Raw genomic sequence first — 15,543 nt, forward strand, 5'->3', positions numbered from 1 at the left:
ATGGGTTCTCCTGCTACAGGAATTTGATTTGCACGTCGTTGACCGAAAGGGTGCTGATCACCCTGTAGCAGATAACTTGTCTAGGCTAGAGAATTTCCTTGATGACCCACTACCTATTGATGACAGCTTTCCTGATGAGCAACTAAATGTCATCCGCACTTCACATAGTGCATTGTGGTATGCCGATTATGCAAACTATATCGTAGCCAAATACATACCACCCAGTTTCACCTATCAGCAAAAGAAGAAATTCTTCTTTGATTTGAGACACAACTTTTGGGATGATCCTCACCTTTATAAGGAAGGAGTAGATGGTGTTATTAGACGTTGTGTGCCTGAACATGAAAAGGGACAGATCTTGCAGAAGTGTCATTCCGAAGCCTACGGAGGACACCACGCTGGAGATAGAACTGCCCACAAGGTATTGCAATCAGGTTTCTATTGGCCCACTCTCTTCAAGGATGCCCGTAAGTTTGTATTGTCTTGTGACGAATGCCAAAGAATAGGGAATATCAGTAAGCGTCACGAAATGCATATGAACTATTCACTTGTCATTGAACCATTTGATGTCTGGGGCTTTGATTATATGGGACCCTTCCCGAGTTCCAATGGGTACACTCACATCTTAGTTGCTGTGGATTACGTCACTAAGTGGGTAGAAGCTATCCCCACTAAAAATGTTGATCACCACACCTCTATTAAGATGCTTAAAGAAGTCATTTTCCCAAGATTTGGAGTCCCTAGATATCTGATAACTGATGGCGGTTCACACTTCATTCATGGTATTTTCCGCAAGATGCTCGCTAAGTATGATGTCAACCATAGAGTTGCATCTCCTTATCATCCTCAGTCTAGTGGTCAAGTGGAGTTGAGTAATAGTGTGGGGACCCTGACTGGTAAGTCGAGATCGCCGTGCCCAGTGATCCCAAGGATCAATGCTCACTGAACACAGATACTGAATAATAGAGTCTACATCCATACATACCGTTTGATACAATAAATGACCACTTTCGTCGAGTCTTACATACATAGGACCTTAAAGGCCAAGGCACCAAACTAGACCAATAGCGGAATTATTGGTTGAAAGCGTGAACCCATGCCATCAGCCTTAACCTACAAGCATTCTGACTGGGAAGCATCCTAGCTCGCAAGAACGTCACCGAGTTAATCTTCACCATATCCTATCTTTCACACCTGGTCAATGAAATAACCAGTGGCAAGCCAATGAGTACTTTGAATGTACTCTCAAACAGCCCATGATACGAACAATGAAAGTGAAGGATAACAATATCATGCATCTTTAGTGTAACTCATCTGGGTGGAATGATCAGGTATATGCAACAAGTTAAAGAATTACTCTTTAAGAACAGGTTACAGATATCAACATATCTGACAAGGGTTGAACACACCGGATTCACCCTATATGCTAAGTCATCGGACTTATCATAATCTCAGTGTATTAATGAGGGCTAAACCATCCGGGTTTACCCTATATGTCAAGTCACCGAACTTGATCATATTATTGTGGTTATCATAACAACACCTTTTTAACACCACACACACACTCTTGGTTTATGCGGAAACACTGGACGTAGTTTAAGCAGCACCACCCAACTGTCCTTGACCGTGGACACGGCTATTCGAATAGTTTACACTCTGCAGAGGTAGTACGCTGGACCCACGAGAAACGGGAAACTTCCGTGTCATCCACGACTCGCGGTATATCACATATACCCGAGGTAAGTACCCGATCATCATCTTTCCCCTAACGATACTAGACAAAGAGGTCCACTCGATTGGTACCCAGCCCACATGTTGTACGTCTTACGAGCACCAACTCTGGACTATATCAACCATGCAGGGACCAACGGTGTGCCTATAACTCATAATAATGGCATAGTCGTCCTACCTGGCACGACCCCATCACGAGAGTGACACCGATCACTCCCGCCACTAGTAATGTGGCTCTTTGCTAGTACCGACCAGAGTAATCAACAAAGCCCCGTCCCATAAAGGGGTATCATGGTCGTACTGGTAAGGTTGGGACGGTCGACACATCATAAATCTAATCCCATTTCCGAAACCATACTCACACCAAAATACCGGTGCATCACTTCACCAAAAGTGATCACCATCTCATCATCACCCTCGGGACGGGGTTTTCATAAACTCTTTATTTAACTCATCATCATGCTCATGATAAAATGCTCTATCTTTACTTGTCAACATGGTAATAACATGACCCTCACGGGTAGGGTCAAGCTCAACGCAATGATCTTATAACTTTACTAACCAACATGACAGTAGCATGATCCTCATAGATAGTAGGGTCAGCTCATCATGTTTGTGCTCCGAGGAGCCATGTGAATAACATTACTACCATGCAAGTGCTTCGAAGAAGCCTTCGGTACCATCACATCAATGATGAACCGGCATTGTGATCTCATGCAACGAAAGTACTTGCTATACTAGCGTGCATCATTTCATATGCTTAAGTCATGGTCAAAAGGGCTGCTTGCCTTGCTCACGTAAGTCCTCGGGGTCTTCGAGGTCTTCCGCTCCGTCCCCGAATACTGCGTGTACCGTCAACTATCGTCGGAAACAACTATAGTAAGCCACATATCCAGCAGAATAAAAGTGTTCTATAAATAGGAGTTTTATTTTTCTTGGACCTCTCTGGTCATAAGAAAAATACCTGAAGCTTCTCACAGGAGATTTGAATCATCAAGGATTTTTGAATAGGTGAAAGGAGCAATAGGTGGCCATTGAATAAGCCAACAGAAATCTTTCTGTTAAAAATGAGTGGAGGCACCCATTTAACAGAGAAGGATTTTAGAAACATTTAGAAAGTGGTTTCACTGGATTTGGAGATGGTATGAATATTCTAGAGATTTTACAATGAGGAATAAATAGCAATAGGGGCTATTTATTTATTGCAACAGAAATAAGTCACACAAAAATGTTGACCAGGGTTCTAAAAATGGAGAATGATTTTAGAAGTCTCTGGAAGTTTGAATCACTCCATTTGGAGTTGAAATGGATCCTCTAGGAATTTGCAAAGGTGGTGATTAGTATGTCTAAATGGGCATTTAGATATTATTATCACAGGAAAGTATTTTGCAAAAAGTTCCAATGCCTAGATATGGATAGAACAGGATTTTAGAAACTTGCAGAAATTTGAATCAATAAATTTGGAGTTAGAATGATTTTATAATGGATTTTACAAGATCTAAGGAAAAGAAAAAATGAGGAACTCGGCCTGTGGGGGAAGCTATCTTGCGCACCAGGCGTCAGCTAGGCCTTCGGGCCGGCCCACTGGCTTGGCTTGGCCAGCCGAGCCACGCAGGAGGCGCCCTAGCACGAAGTGCGCTTCCCACGCAGGAAGACGGCACCCCACCGAGGCACAACCACATAAGTGGCGCGACCCCACCTGGCGGCCTAGCCAGCCGGCTGACGAGCGGGGGCCCGTGGCCTTCTTCAACCTCCCGCCACGGGAGAGAGCACGGGAGGCCGACGGTGGCTGCCGGAGCTACAGGGCATGGCTCCCAGCGCTCCGACCACCGGAGACCTCGGAGAGGCGAGCCGCACCCATTCCCATGCCTAGCGCGAGATGGAAGGGGCCGAGGTGGCGGCGCCTCGGATGACCGCGGAGGCTCTTGGTGCCCCCGGGAGGGAATGAGGGCCGACCGAAGGTTCTACACGGAGGTGTCATGGCGCCGAAGGGGTTCAAGGGAGAGGGGAGGCTTGGAGGACCTCGAATCTGGGAGGAGGCCGAGGGGGCTCCGCGGCGGCCACCCGATGAGAGACCGAAGGCGAGGTGCTTCGGCGATGGAAAAGGGGAGGGGAGATCCACGGCGAGACGAGGGGGAGGTGCAGGGGAAGTCCCAAGGGAAAGGGGAGCCCGATGTTGCTCGAGTCGCTGCTGCTCCAGGAGGGAGAGATTCGGCTAAGGCACGGCAGGAGATAATGGAGAGCTTGGGGATAAGAGGAGGTCTTCCGAGGCTGCTCGGAGAGAGAGGAGAAGCTAACTGGGAGCCAAGAGGCTCGGGAGGGTCTAAGGGGAGAGGAGGAGCCGAGAGGGCTCGAGAGCTCTCTGGAGCTCTCTGGTGCACCCAGGGCACGGTGGCCACGCGTCTCTGAGCCACCTTGGAGGCTAGCTAGCGTCATGGAGGGGGTCAAGGATGCTCTGCGGCGCTCTGGGACACGCCCCCTCGCTAGACCCAAGCTGCAGCTAGAGTCCAATGATGGAGAGCACCGTTTCAGCATGCCAGGGTGGTGGTCACCACCCCACCTAGTGTCCTGGGGCACCCCTTGGCCAGGCCAAGGTGTCAACCATGCAAGGCATGCTTGCAACGATGCACTGGAGGAGTTTGGAAGCATCTGGGGCTGGTTTGAACTTGCTTTGACTGTTGTTAAGTTTCTAACAGCAAACTTATAGCTGATAAAAGTGGGTCTTAGGTGGGGAGCCTTGGAGAGAAATTATGTCTGGCAGTGTTAGGCATGGAAGGACTACCAGACTGCAAAGTTTCAGATCAAACAAAGGAGGATAGCTACTACTTGTTGTTCAAAGCCATGATTCAGCCAGAAATCTATTTGAAGAAGTGCTGCTCATTTTATCCACATGAGCATGCCATGTCTTGGTTCTAAATGAAGCCTTGGCATGTATTAGGTGCTCTGGAAAGAGTTGGGGGTGATAGCTTAAGCAGAAGAATGGGAAGAAGTGTAAAACAGTGCTGCCAAGGGTAAAAATGAGAGAAACTTACAAAGGGTCCTTCCCCAATAATTGACCAGTGGCCATGGGAAAGTTACTGGAGGTAAAATATGACTATGAGAGGTTGTGGTAGAAAATTGAGCTCAAGGAATAAAGTAGAAGGGGCAAAACAAGCCAAATTAGTGAGTGCACACAAGGTGTTTGATCTGTGGTAGGGATACCAGATGGATTCCAATGGCTATGAAACTTAACAGGATCAAATAATAGATGAAAATAGGCTTGCACGCCAAATTTGGGATTTGTTGGAGAAGTTTTCCAATGTAGACTTGAAAAACCCTAGAAATGGGCAGAAATGGGTTTCTGCTTAGAACCCTATTCAAATGAATTCCCACAAATCCAATATTTGGTGTAGGGGCATTATTTGAGCATTAAGGCATGCACAATAAGTTTGAGGATATTTGGAGAAACTTTATAATGTAAAGTATACCAAAGTCGGAAATCAACACAGAGGGTCTTGAGGGTCTTAGGACACGTTCCTCTATTCTCCTTGGTGTACCACTTGGTGTGGATGCCTCATTGGCGTACTCGAACATGTCCACCAAATTTGAGCACAATTGGAGACACTTCACAATGTAGAGTTGCTCAAATTTGATTCTGGACAGATTTGGTTTTAGGGTGATTAGGGGAGCCAAATAAACTTGGATTGAAATGAAACTTGGCAAGATCATCAAGAATATCATAGATGACATGCTAGAATTTTACTAGAATTTATTGAGAATATTTCTTATAGAAATATTCCAAAAGCTTGAAATAGGCAGAAATGGTTTTGGAGGGGTTTGCCCAATATTTTGAACATGAACATGTGTTGAAACTCATAAATATGGAATAAATATATCCACTGAGTTTCCCTAAATTTTCTGAAATATTTTGAAGGCAATAAAAATAACTTTCCTTCATAGGAGACCATTTCTGGCCTCACAGAAAGGCTTTTAAATAAAATAATAAAATAACTTTTAAAATAATAAAATGATGGTTTTTGAAAGTCATTTTGATAATGGTTTTAAATAAAACAATTGGTGGAAAAGAAACTCCCTAATTTGAGGACTTGTAGTACAAACCTCATCTCAGGGGTTTGAAAGTTTAATTCAAAGAAAAGCTTTTTGGTGAAAATAATATTTGGTAAAAATAGATATTTGTTCTAAACACATGGTATGATCATTAGGCAGGAGATCATGGAGTGAGTAAGTGATTAGGAGGATGGCAAGAATTAATGGGGATCAATCACATGCAAAACAAACAGACAGACAATAGTCACTCCAAGCATCACAAGCATTCACAAAAAATTTAATTGGTCCTAAATTTTGAAATAAGTTAGTTAGTCAGGAAAGCCAAAAACTGGGATGTGACAAATAGGGAGATCAAATTGATCCTACAAAAGACCGTCAATAGATCTCGAAAGAACTGGTCTAGCAAACTTGACGATGCACTATGGGCTTATAGGACTGCTTGTAAGAATCCCATGGGCATGTCACCGTATAAAATGGTTTACAGTAAGGCATGTCATTTACCTCTTGAGCTGGAACACAAAGCTTATTGGACAATCAAAGAGCTCAACTTCGATTTCAAACTTGCCGGTGAGAAGCGGTTGTTTGATATTAGCTCATTAGATGAATGGAGGGCCGAGGCATATGAGAATGCCAAGTTGATCAAGGAAAAGGTTAAGAGATGGCACGATAAACGAATACAGAAACGAGAGTTCAATGTAGGTGATTATGTCCTGCTATACAATTCTCGTTTGAGATTCTTTGCAGGCAAGCTTCTCTCTAAATGGGAAGGTCCTTACGTTATTGAGGAAGTATATCGTTTCGGTGCCATCAAAATCAATAACACGGATGGAAATTTTCCTAGAGTGGTAAATGGGCAAAGAATCAAGCATTACATCTCTGGTACTCCCATAAATGTTGAGACCAATATCATCAATGTCATAACTCCAGAGGAGTACATAAGGGATGTTTATCAGCCTGTTTCAAACCCTGGAAACGAAGAGGTATCTGTTTCGGTAAGAAATTGGACTCCGATGCTTTCCCAATAGGAAATTTCCTCCATTTTGAAATTTTTGGAAAATTAGAAAAATAAAAAAGCAGTCCGGAGAGCGCACGAGGAAGCCACAAGCCGTGCCACCGCCACCCCCCTGGTGGTGGAGGGCAAGCTTGTGGGCACCTCGTGTGCCTCCCGGACTCCGTTTTCTTGCGAAGCACTCCTTCTGGTCCAGAAAAAATCAATATATATATTCGCCCGAAGGTTTTGATCTCCGTATCGTGCAGTCTTCCTCTGTTTTGTTTTGAGCATGTTTCTGTGGCAGATCTAGATCATCATGACTTCCTCCTAAGGACAAGATCTTCGAGAAGGTCATTAATCCCTACCTCATGGAAGTGCTGAAACACCCTCAATCTATCAAGATGAGCGAGGGGGTGTTGCACATCCGTGATGTTGAGGGGCCTAAGAAGACCGGAAGCTTGGAGACGAGGCTCGAAGCAATGGAGCAACAAGTCTTCAAGTGCCAGGGGATGGTGGAGTGTGGACTCAACGCCAACCACATGATGATCACGGAGTTCACTAGCAATCCAAGATGGATGCCATTGACATTGGGAAACACCTCTCCAGGCTCTATGACAGGGTTGATCAACTTCAGGGACAGATCTATGACCTGCAGAACCAAAACTGTGAGTATGAGTACAGATTTAAATCAATAAGGTTGGCTGCAGATTTGAGGATTCCGGCGACTCGTTCATCCTGCCATGATGGAGCACCTATGCCTTGGAAGACGGAGGATCAGACTACTCCAACAACTCCACCACCATCACCACCAAAGGAAGACAACTAAGCATTGGTATGGGCAATCCCCTTGGCTTCTGCCAAGCTTGGGGGAGTTGCCCTGGTATCGTATCACCTTTATATCTTTTGCTTTTACCTTTGTTTTAGTTCTTTCCTTTTTCAGTTTTTATTTCTTCTCTTAGAGGAATAAGTCTTTAGTGTTTAGTTTGAGTCTATTGCTTTTGTCTCTCCCCCAATGCATTCGAGCTTACGAGCTATATAATAAAGAGTATCTTAGTCAAGGGCTTTGCTTTGTGCCATGATCAATAGTATGAAAAGAACGATAGCATGAAATATCATGAGACGATCTTATGGAAAGTGATAACTTCACGTATGATACGTATGATGATTGAAACTTGTTGAGAATAAATCAACATACACCTCAGTCATTGTTGCAAATAATAAGAAGTAATAAGGAAGGAGAGGTTCACATATAAATATATCATCGTATACACTTTTTACAGTTGTGAGCACTCACCAAACTATTACATGCTTAGGAGTAGATGTTGGACAAGGAAGACAACATAATGAATTGTGTTTGCTTGGTTCTAAACAATGTTATATGATTAGAGATCCATTAGCATGTGACGATTGCTTCCACCTCATATTAGCCAAAACTCCTGCACCAAGTAGAGATACTACTTGTGCATCCATAAACCTCCAACCCAGTTTTGCCATGAGAGTCCACCATACCTACCAATGGATTGAATAAGATCCTTCAAGTAAGTTGTCATCTGTGCAAGCAATAAAAATTGCTCTCTAATATGTATGATCTATTAGTGTGTGGAAAATAAGCTTTGTACGAACCTGTGATGAGGAAGACATAAAAGCGACAGACTGCATAATAAAGTTCTTTATCACAGGAGGCAATATAAAGTGACGTTCCTCCGCACTAAGAGGACACGAATTCAAACCTCAAAAGTGCATGACAACCTCTGCTTCCCTCTGCGAAGGGCCTATCTTGTGCCTTTACTTTTTTCCCTTGTAAGAGTCATGGTGATCTTCACCAATTCCCTATTTTTGCCTTTGTCTTGGCTACCGTCACATGGTTGGATAGATCTATATTCATATATCAACTTGGAGTTGAGTACTTATGCTTTATTATTGTTGACTTTACTCTTGAGGTAAATCGTTGGGAGGCAAAACTATAAGCCCCTATCTTCCTCTGTGTCCAGCTGAAACTTTGACACCATGAGTACCTCGTGAGTCATAACAATTGTGGAAAACAAAAGAGATGATTGAGTATGTGGATTTGCCTTACAAGCTCTTATTTGACTCTTTCTGATGTTGTGATAAATTGCAATTGCTTCAATGACTTTGGACTGTTGTTGGTTACTTCTCGATAAGGTTTTTGCTTCATGCTTTGCTTTGTGAAGGAATTGTTACTTTCCCATAAGAATCTTTATGATGTATTGATGTCCTATGTGTGATCATGATGCCCTCATGTCCGTATTATGTTTTATCGACACCTTCGTCCCTCAACATGTCGACATGTTTATGGAACTTGGTTTTCGCTTGAGGACAAGTGAGGTCTAAGCTTGGGGGAGTTGATACGTCCATTTTGCATCAGGCTTTCATGTTGATGTTTGTTGCTTTATGGGCTGTTTTATTACTTTGTGGTACCATATTTATGCCTTTTCTCTCTTATTTTGCAAGGTTTATTTGAAGAGGGAGAATTCTGGCAGCTGGAATTCTGGACTGGAAAAGAAGCAAATCTTAGTCCACTATCCTGCACATCTCCAAATGCCCTGAAAAGTTACGTGGAACTTTTTTGGATTATACAAAAAATACTAGGCGAAAGAAGTACCGGAGGGGGGCCACCAGGGCGCCACAAGCCCTGCCACCGCCACCCCCTGGTGGCGGAGGGCAAGCTTGTGGGCTCCCTAACGGCCCACTAGCCCCCCTCTTTTGCTATATGAAGGGTTTCGTTCCAGAAAAAATCAATCGGGAGCTTTTTCGTGGTTTCGCCGCTGCCACGAGGCGGAACTTGAGAAAATCCAATCTAGAGCTCCGACAGGACGATCCTGCCAGGGAAACTTCCCTCCCGGAGGGGGAAATCTTCGCCATCGTCATCACAAACACTCCTCTCGTCGGAGGGTAGGCATCTTCATCAACATCTTCATTAGCACCATCTCCTCTCCAATCCCTAGTTCATCTCTTGTAATCAATCTCCGTCACACGACTCTGCTTGGTACTTGCAAGGTTGCTAGTAGTGTTGATTACTCTTTGTAGTTCATGCTAGTTGGATTACTTGGTGGAAGAGTATAAGTTCAGATCCTTGATGCTACTCATTACACCTCTGATCATGGTTATGATTATGCTTTGTGAGTAGTTACTTTTGTTCCTGAGGACATGGGATAAGTCATGCTGATAATAGTCATGCGAATTTGATATCCGTTCGGTATTTTGATATGTTGTATGTTGTCTTTTCCTGTAGTGGTGTTATGTGAACGTCGACTACATAACACTTCACCATATTTGGGACTAGAGGAAGGCATTGGGGAGTAGTAACTAGATGATGGGTTGCTGGAGTGACAGAAGCTTAAACCCCAGTCTATGCGTTGCTTCGTAAGGGGCTGATTTGGATCCACTAGTTTAATGCTATGGTGACGTTGTCTTAATTCTTCTTTTGTAGTTGTGGATGCTTACGAGAGAGGTTAATCATAAGTGGGATGCTTGTCCAAGTAAGGGCAGTACCCAAGCGCCGGTCCACCCACATATCAAACTATCAAAGTAACGAACGCGAATCATATGAACATGATGAAACTAGCATGACAGAAATTCCCGTGTGTCCTCGGGAGCGTTTTTACTCCTATAAGACTTCGTTCAGGATTGTCCCTTGCTACAAAAGGGATTGGGACACTTGCTGCACCGTTGCTACTACTTGTTACCTGTTACTTTTTGCTTGCTACGTTTCACCTCACTACACCATCACTTGTTACCGCTACTTTCAGTGCTTGCAGTTATTACCTTGCTGAAAACCGTTTATCAGAGCCTTCTGCTCCTCGTTGGGTTCGACACTCTTACTTATCGAAAGGACTACGATTTATCCCCAATACTTGCGGGTCATCAGTGACGTGGATGGATATGCAGGAAATTTCTTGGCTCCAGCTCCCAAGCTTCTTCACGAAGGCGCTGCCAACCGACAGGCTCCGAGGCCTCTGGTTGCATGCCGACGAGTGTTGCAGCAGGGCATCCTGGGTGGAGGTCGAGGTCACCCCCCACGGCTATGTGTACCTGAACTGCGGGTGGCAGATGTTCGCCCGCACTCGAGGCCTGAAGGGGAGGCGCTACCTCCACTTCAAGTTTGACGGGGAAGCGACGCTCTTCGGCAAGATCTTCGGGGGCGAGCGTATGGGTTGCTACCCGAAGGACGCCAGCCGCGGCGATCCTGTAGATGGGCCCGCCTCCGGCGGTGTGCGCCGCAACTCCGAAGGGAGCCCGAGCGGCAGCAGCGACACCAGCTATAACGAGCCGCCTCGACGCCGCGCCCGAACCATGTGGGAGAGCCCCCAAGCGCGGCGCCGCCCGTCTGCTCCTGTGAAGGAGGAGGAGGGCACGGACTAGGCACCGGCGTACGGGCTTCAGATGTCTGTGGCGGCAACCTCCCTCTAGGACCTTCATTGCTAGTTGTCTCCTCCTTACTCCTGATCATGCGTCCATGAAAACAAGGGTAGGCCCTTCGGGCATGTAATGGATTTGGGCGACCGCCCCTTTTGTTAGTATTGTTGCATCTAATCGGTTTGGATACTTAGCTCGGTGTGCTTGCAGTGAACCTCTTTGGTTGAGAGGCATGATTATGGCGCCCGAGTGGCTTCTTGCTCGGTTGGCTTCTCCTCGTTGCGGGTGAAGTGGGACGATGCTCTATGTCAGCAGGCCCCAGTCCCACACATTTCCCTGCCGCCGTGAGGCGTGACCCATTACCAAGGTCGTTCCTCACGGGGCAAGGCCCTCACACCCCTGATACCGACCGAATGTGCCTGGATGGCACCTAGGTGGCCAAGTGGCTTTGCGACCGGTAAGGCTCCTAAGGCGTGATGCTCAGGAGCCCCCTTAGACATTCAAGTGGCTCTACGTCGATAGGTCCCAGTCCCGCACATTTCCCTACCATCATGAGGCGCGACCCGTTACCAAGGTTGTTCCTCATGGGCCAGGCCCTGACCCCCTCACACCAACCGAATGTGCCTGGACGGCACCAGGGTGGCCAAGTGGCTTTGCGACCGGTAAGGCTCCTGAGGCGCGATGCTCAGGATCCCCCTTAGACGTCCAAGAGGCCCGCGGGGATTCTGCTTTCTGGTTTCGAAGGGTCTGATTTCTGGAGATCCCTAGTCTGCATTCAGGAAGCTCTGCGTCGGTAGGTCTCGGTCCCGCACATTTCCCTGCCGTCGTGAGGTGCGACCCGTTACCAAGGTCGTCCCTCACAGGGCGAGGCCCTGACACCCCTGATACCGACCGAAGACGACACCAGGGTGGACAAGTGGCTTTGTGACCGGTGAGGCTCCTGAGGTGCGATGCTCAGGATCCCCCTTAGGTGCTCAAGATGTCCTAAGAGAAACAACTGTTGTAAGAAAATACCAAATTTTGTTCCCCCTCCAAGATGGTGCGTTGAGCCGTGGATGGGACTCTTGAGCGAGTATCAGGTGGCATGAGTCTGCCGACTCGTCTGTGAGTGCCACGCGAGGGTCCGGGCGCCAAAGCCTTGGTGAGGTGTCAGCATCGTGTCCCCAGCCCCCGCCCGCGGGGTACGTGTTGGGGAACATTGCATGGGAAACAAAAAAAATCCTAAGCACACGAAGACCTATCATGGTGATGTCCATCTACGAGAGGAGATTTGGATCTACGTACCCTTGTAGATCGCATAGCAGGAAGCGTTAAGAAACGTGGTTGATGTAGTGCAACGTCTTCACGTCCCTCGAACCGTCCCGTGATCCGTCCCACGATTCGTTCCGATCTACTGTCGAACGGACGGCACCTCTGCGTTCAGCACACGTACAGCTCGACGATGATCTCGGCCTTCTTGATCCAACAAGCAAGACGGAGAATTAGATGAGTTCTCCGATAGCGTGACGGCGCTCCGGTGGTGGTGATGATCTACTCCTGCAGGGCTCCGCCCGAGCTCCACAGAAATCCGATCTAGAGGTAGAACTATGTGGTCCAGGATTGAGTTGCAGGTGGCAAAAGTTGTCTCAAATCAGCCCTAAAAGACCACTATATATAGGATTGAGGGGGAGGAGGCTTGCCTTGAAGGCAATCCCTCAAGGGTGCACCGGCCAGAAGGAGAGGAGGAATCCTACTCCAATTAGGATTGGAAAGTGGAGTCCTTCTCTTCCTTCCCACCTCCCCTTTTTTTCTCTTTGGTTTTTCTTCTCTTGGTGCCAAGGTCTTCTTGGGCTGTCCCACCAGCCCACTAAGGGCTGGTGCGCCACCCTAAGGTCATTGGGCTTCCTCCGGGTGGGTTGCCCCCCTCCCGGTCAACTTCCAGAACCCATTCGTCACTCACGGTACAATGTCGGTAATGCTCGAAAACCTTCCGGTAACCAAATGAAACCATCCTATATATCAATCTTCATTTACAGACCATTCCGGAAACCCTCATGACGTCCGTGATCTCATCCGGGACTCCGAACAACATTCGGTAACCACACATATAACTCAACTATACTAAAACATCGCTGAACCTTAAGTGTGCATACCCTGCGGGTTCGAGAACTATGTAGACATGTCTGAGGCACTCCTCAGTCAATATCCAATAGCGGGACATGGATACCCATATTGAATCCTACATATTCTCCGAAGATCTTATCGGTTGAACCTCAGTGCCAAGGATTCATATAATCCCGTATGTCATTCCCTTTGTCCTTTGGTATGTTACTTGCCCGAGGTTCGATCGTCGGTATCCGCATACCTATTTCAATCTCGTTACCGGCAAGTCTCTTTACTCGTTCCGTAATACAAGATCCCGTGACTTACACTTAGTCACATTGCTTGCAAGGCTTGTGTGTGATGTTGTATTACCGAGTGGGCCCTGAGATACCTCCGTCACACGGAGTGACAAATCCCAGTCTTGATCCATACTAACTCAACAGACACCTTCGGAGATACCTATAGAGCACGTTTATAGTCACCCAGTTACGTTGTGACGTTTGATGCACACAAGGTATTCCTCCGGTGCCAGTGAGTTATATGATCTCATGGTCATAGGAATAAACACTTGACACGCAGAAAACAATAGCAATAAAATGACACGATCAATATGCTACATTCATAGTTTGGGTCTAGCCCATCACATGATTCTCCTAATTATGTGATCCAGCTATCAAGTGACAACACTTGCATATAGTCAGAAAACCTTGACTATCATTGATCAACTCGCTAGCCAACTAGAGGCTTGCTAGGGACATTGTTTTGTTTATGTATCCACATATGTATCTATGTTTTCATTCAATAAAATTATAGCATGGATAATAAACGATTATATTTAAACAAGAAATATAATAATAACTATTTATCATTGCCTCTAGGGCATATTTCCAACAGTCTCCCACTTCCACTAGAGTCAAGAATCTAGTCCTCATATCGCCATGTGATTTACATTGTAACAAATCGAACACTCATACAGTTCTGGTGTTGATCATGTTTTGCCCGTGGAAGAGGTTTAGTCAGTGGGTCTGCTACATTCAGATCCGTGTGCACTTTGCAAATATTCACGTCCTCTCCTTCGATGTAGTCGCGGATGAGGTTGAAGCGTCGTTTGATGTGTTTGGTCTTCTTGTGAAACCTTGGTTCCTTTGCTAAGGCAATGGCACCAGTGTTGTCACATAACAGAGTTAATGGATCTAGTGCGCTTGGCACAACTTCAAGATTTGTCATGAATAGCTTCATCCAGACACCCTCCTTTGCTGCCTCCAAGGCAGCCATGTACTCCACTTCACATGTAGAATCTGCTATGACGCTTTGCTTGGAACTATACCAGCTTACTGCACCCCCATTAAGAATAAATACGTATCTGGTTTGCGACTTAGAGTCATCCGGATCGGTGTCAAAACTTGCGTCGACATAACCATTTACGACGAGCTCTTTGTCACCTCCATAAACGAGAAACATTTCCTTAGTCCTTTTCAGGTACTTCGGAATATTCTTGACCGCTGTCGAGTGATCCACTCCTGGATTACTCTGAAACCTGCCTACCATACTTATGGCCAAGCTGACATCTCGTCTAGTGCACAGCATTGCATACATGATAGAACCTACGGCTGAAGCGTAGGGGACGGAACTCATTTGTTCTCTATCTTTCGCAGTTGCTCGGCACTTAGTCTTACTCAATTTTATACCTTGTAATACTGGCAAGAACCCTTTCTTGGACTGATCCATTTTAAACTTCTTCAAAACTTTATCAAGGTATGTGCTTTGTGAAAGTCCTATGAGGCGTCTCGATCTATCCCTATAGATCTTAATGCCTAGAATGTAAGCAGCTTCTCCTAGGTCCTTCATAGAGAAACTTTTATTTAAGTAATCCTTTATGGTCTCAAAAAGATCCACGTTGTTTCCAATCAGCAATATGTCATCCACATATAATATTAGAAACGCCACAGAGCTCCCACTCACTTTCTTGTAAATACAAGATTCTCCAACCACTTGTATAAACCCAAATGCTTTGATCACCTCATCAAAGCGCCTATTCCAACTTCGAGATGCTTGCACCAGTCCATAAATGGATAGCTGGAGCTTGCATACTTTGTTAGCATTCTTCGGATCGACAAAACCTTCGGGTTGCATCGTATACAACTCTTCCTTAAGAAAATCGTTAAGGAACATCGTTTTGACATCCATCTGCCAGATTTCATAATCGTAAAAGGCAGCTATTGCTAAGATGATTCAGACGGACTTAAGCATCGCTACCGGTGAGAATGTCTCATCGTAGTCAACTCCTTGAACTTGTGAAAAACCCTTTGCCACAA

Source organism: Hordeum vulgare, chromosome 7H (assembly GCF_904849725.1).
Source record: "Hordeum vulgare subsp. vulgare chromosome 7H, MorexV3_pseudomolecules_assembly, whole genome shotgun sequence".
In the NCBI taxonomy this organism is placed as follows: Eukaryota; Viridiplantae; Streptophyta; class Magnoliopsida; order Poales; family Poaceae; genus Hordeum; species Hordeum vulgare.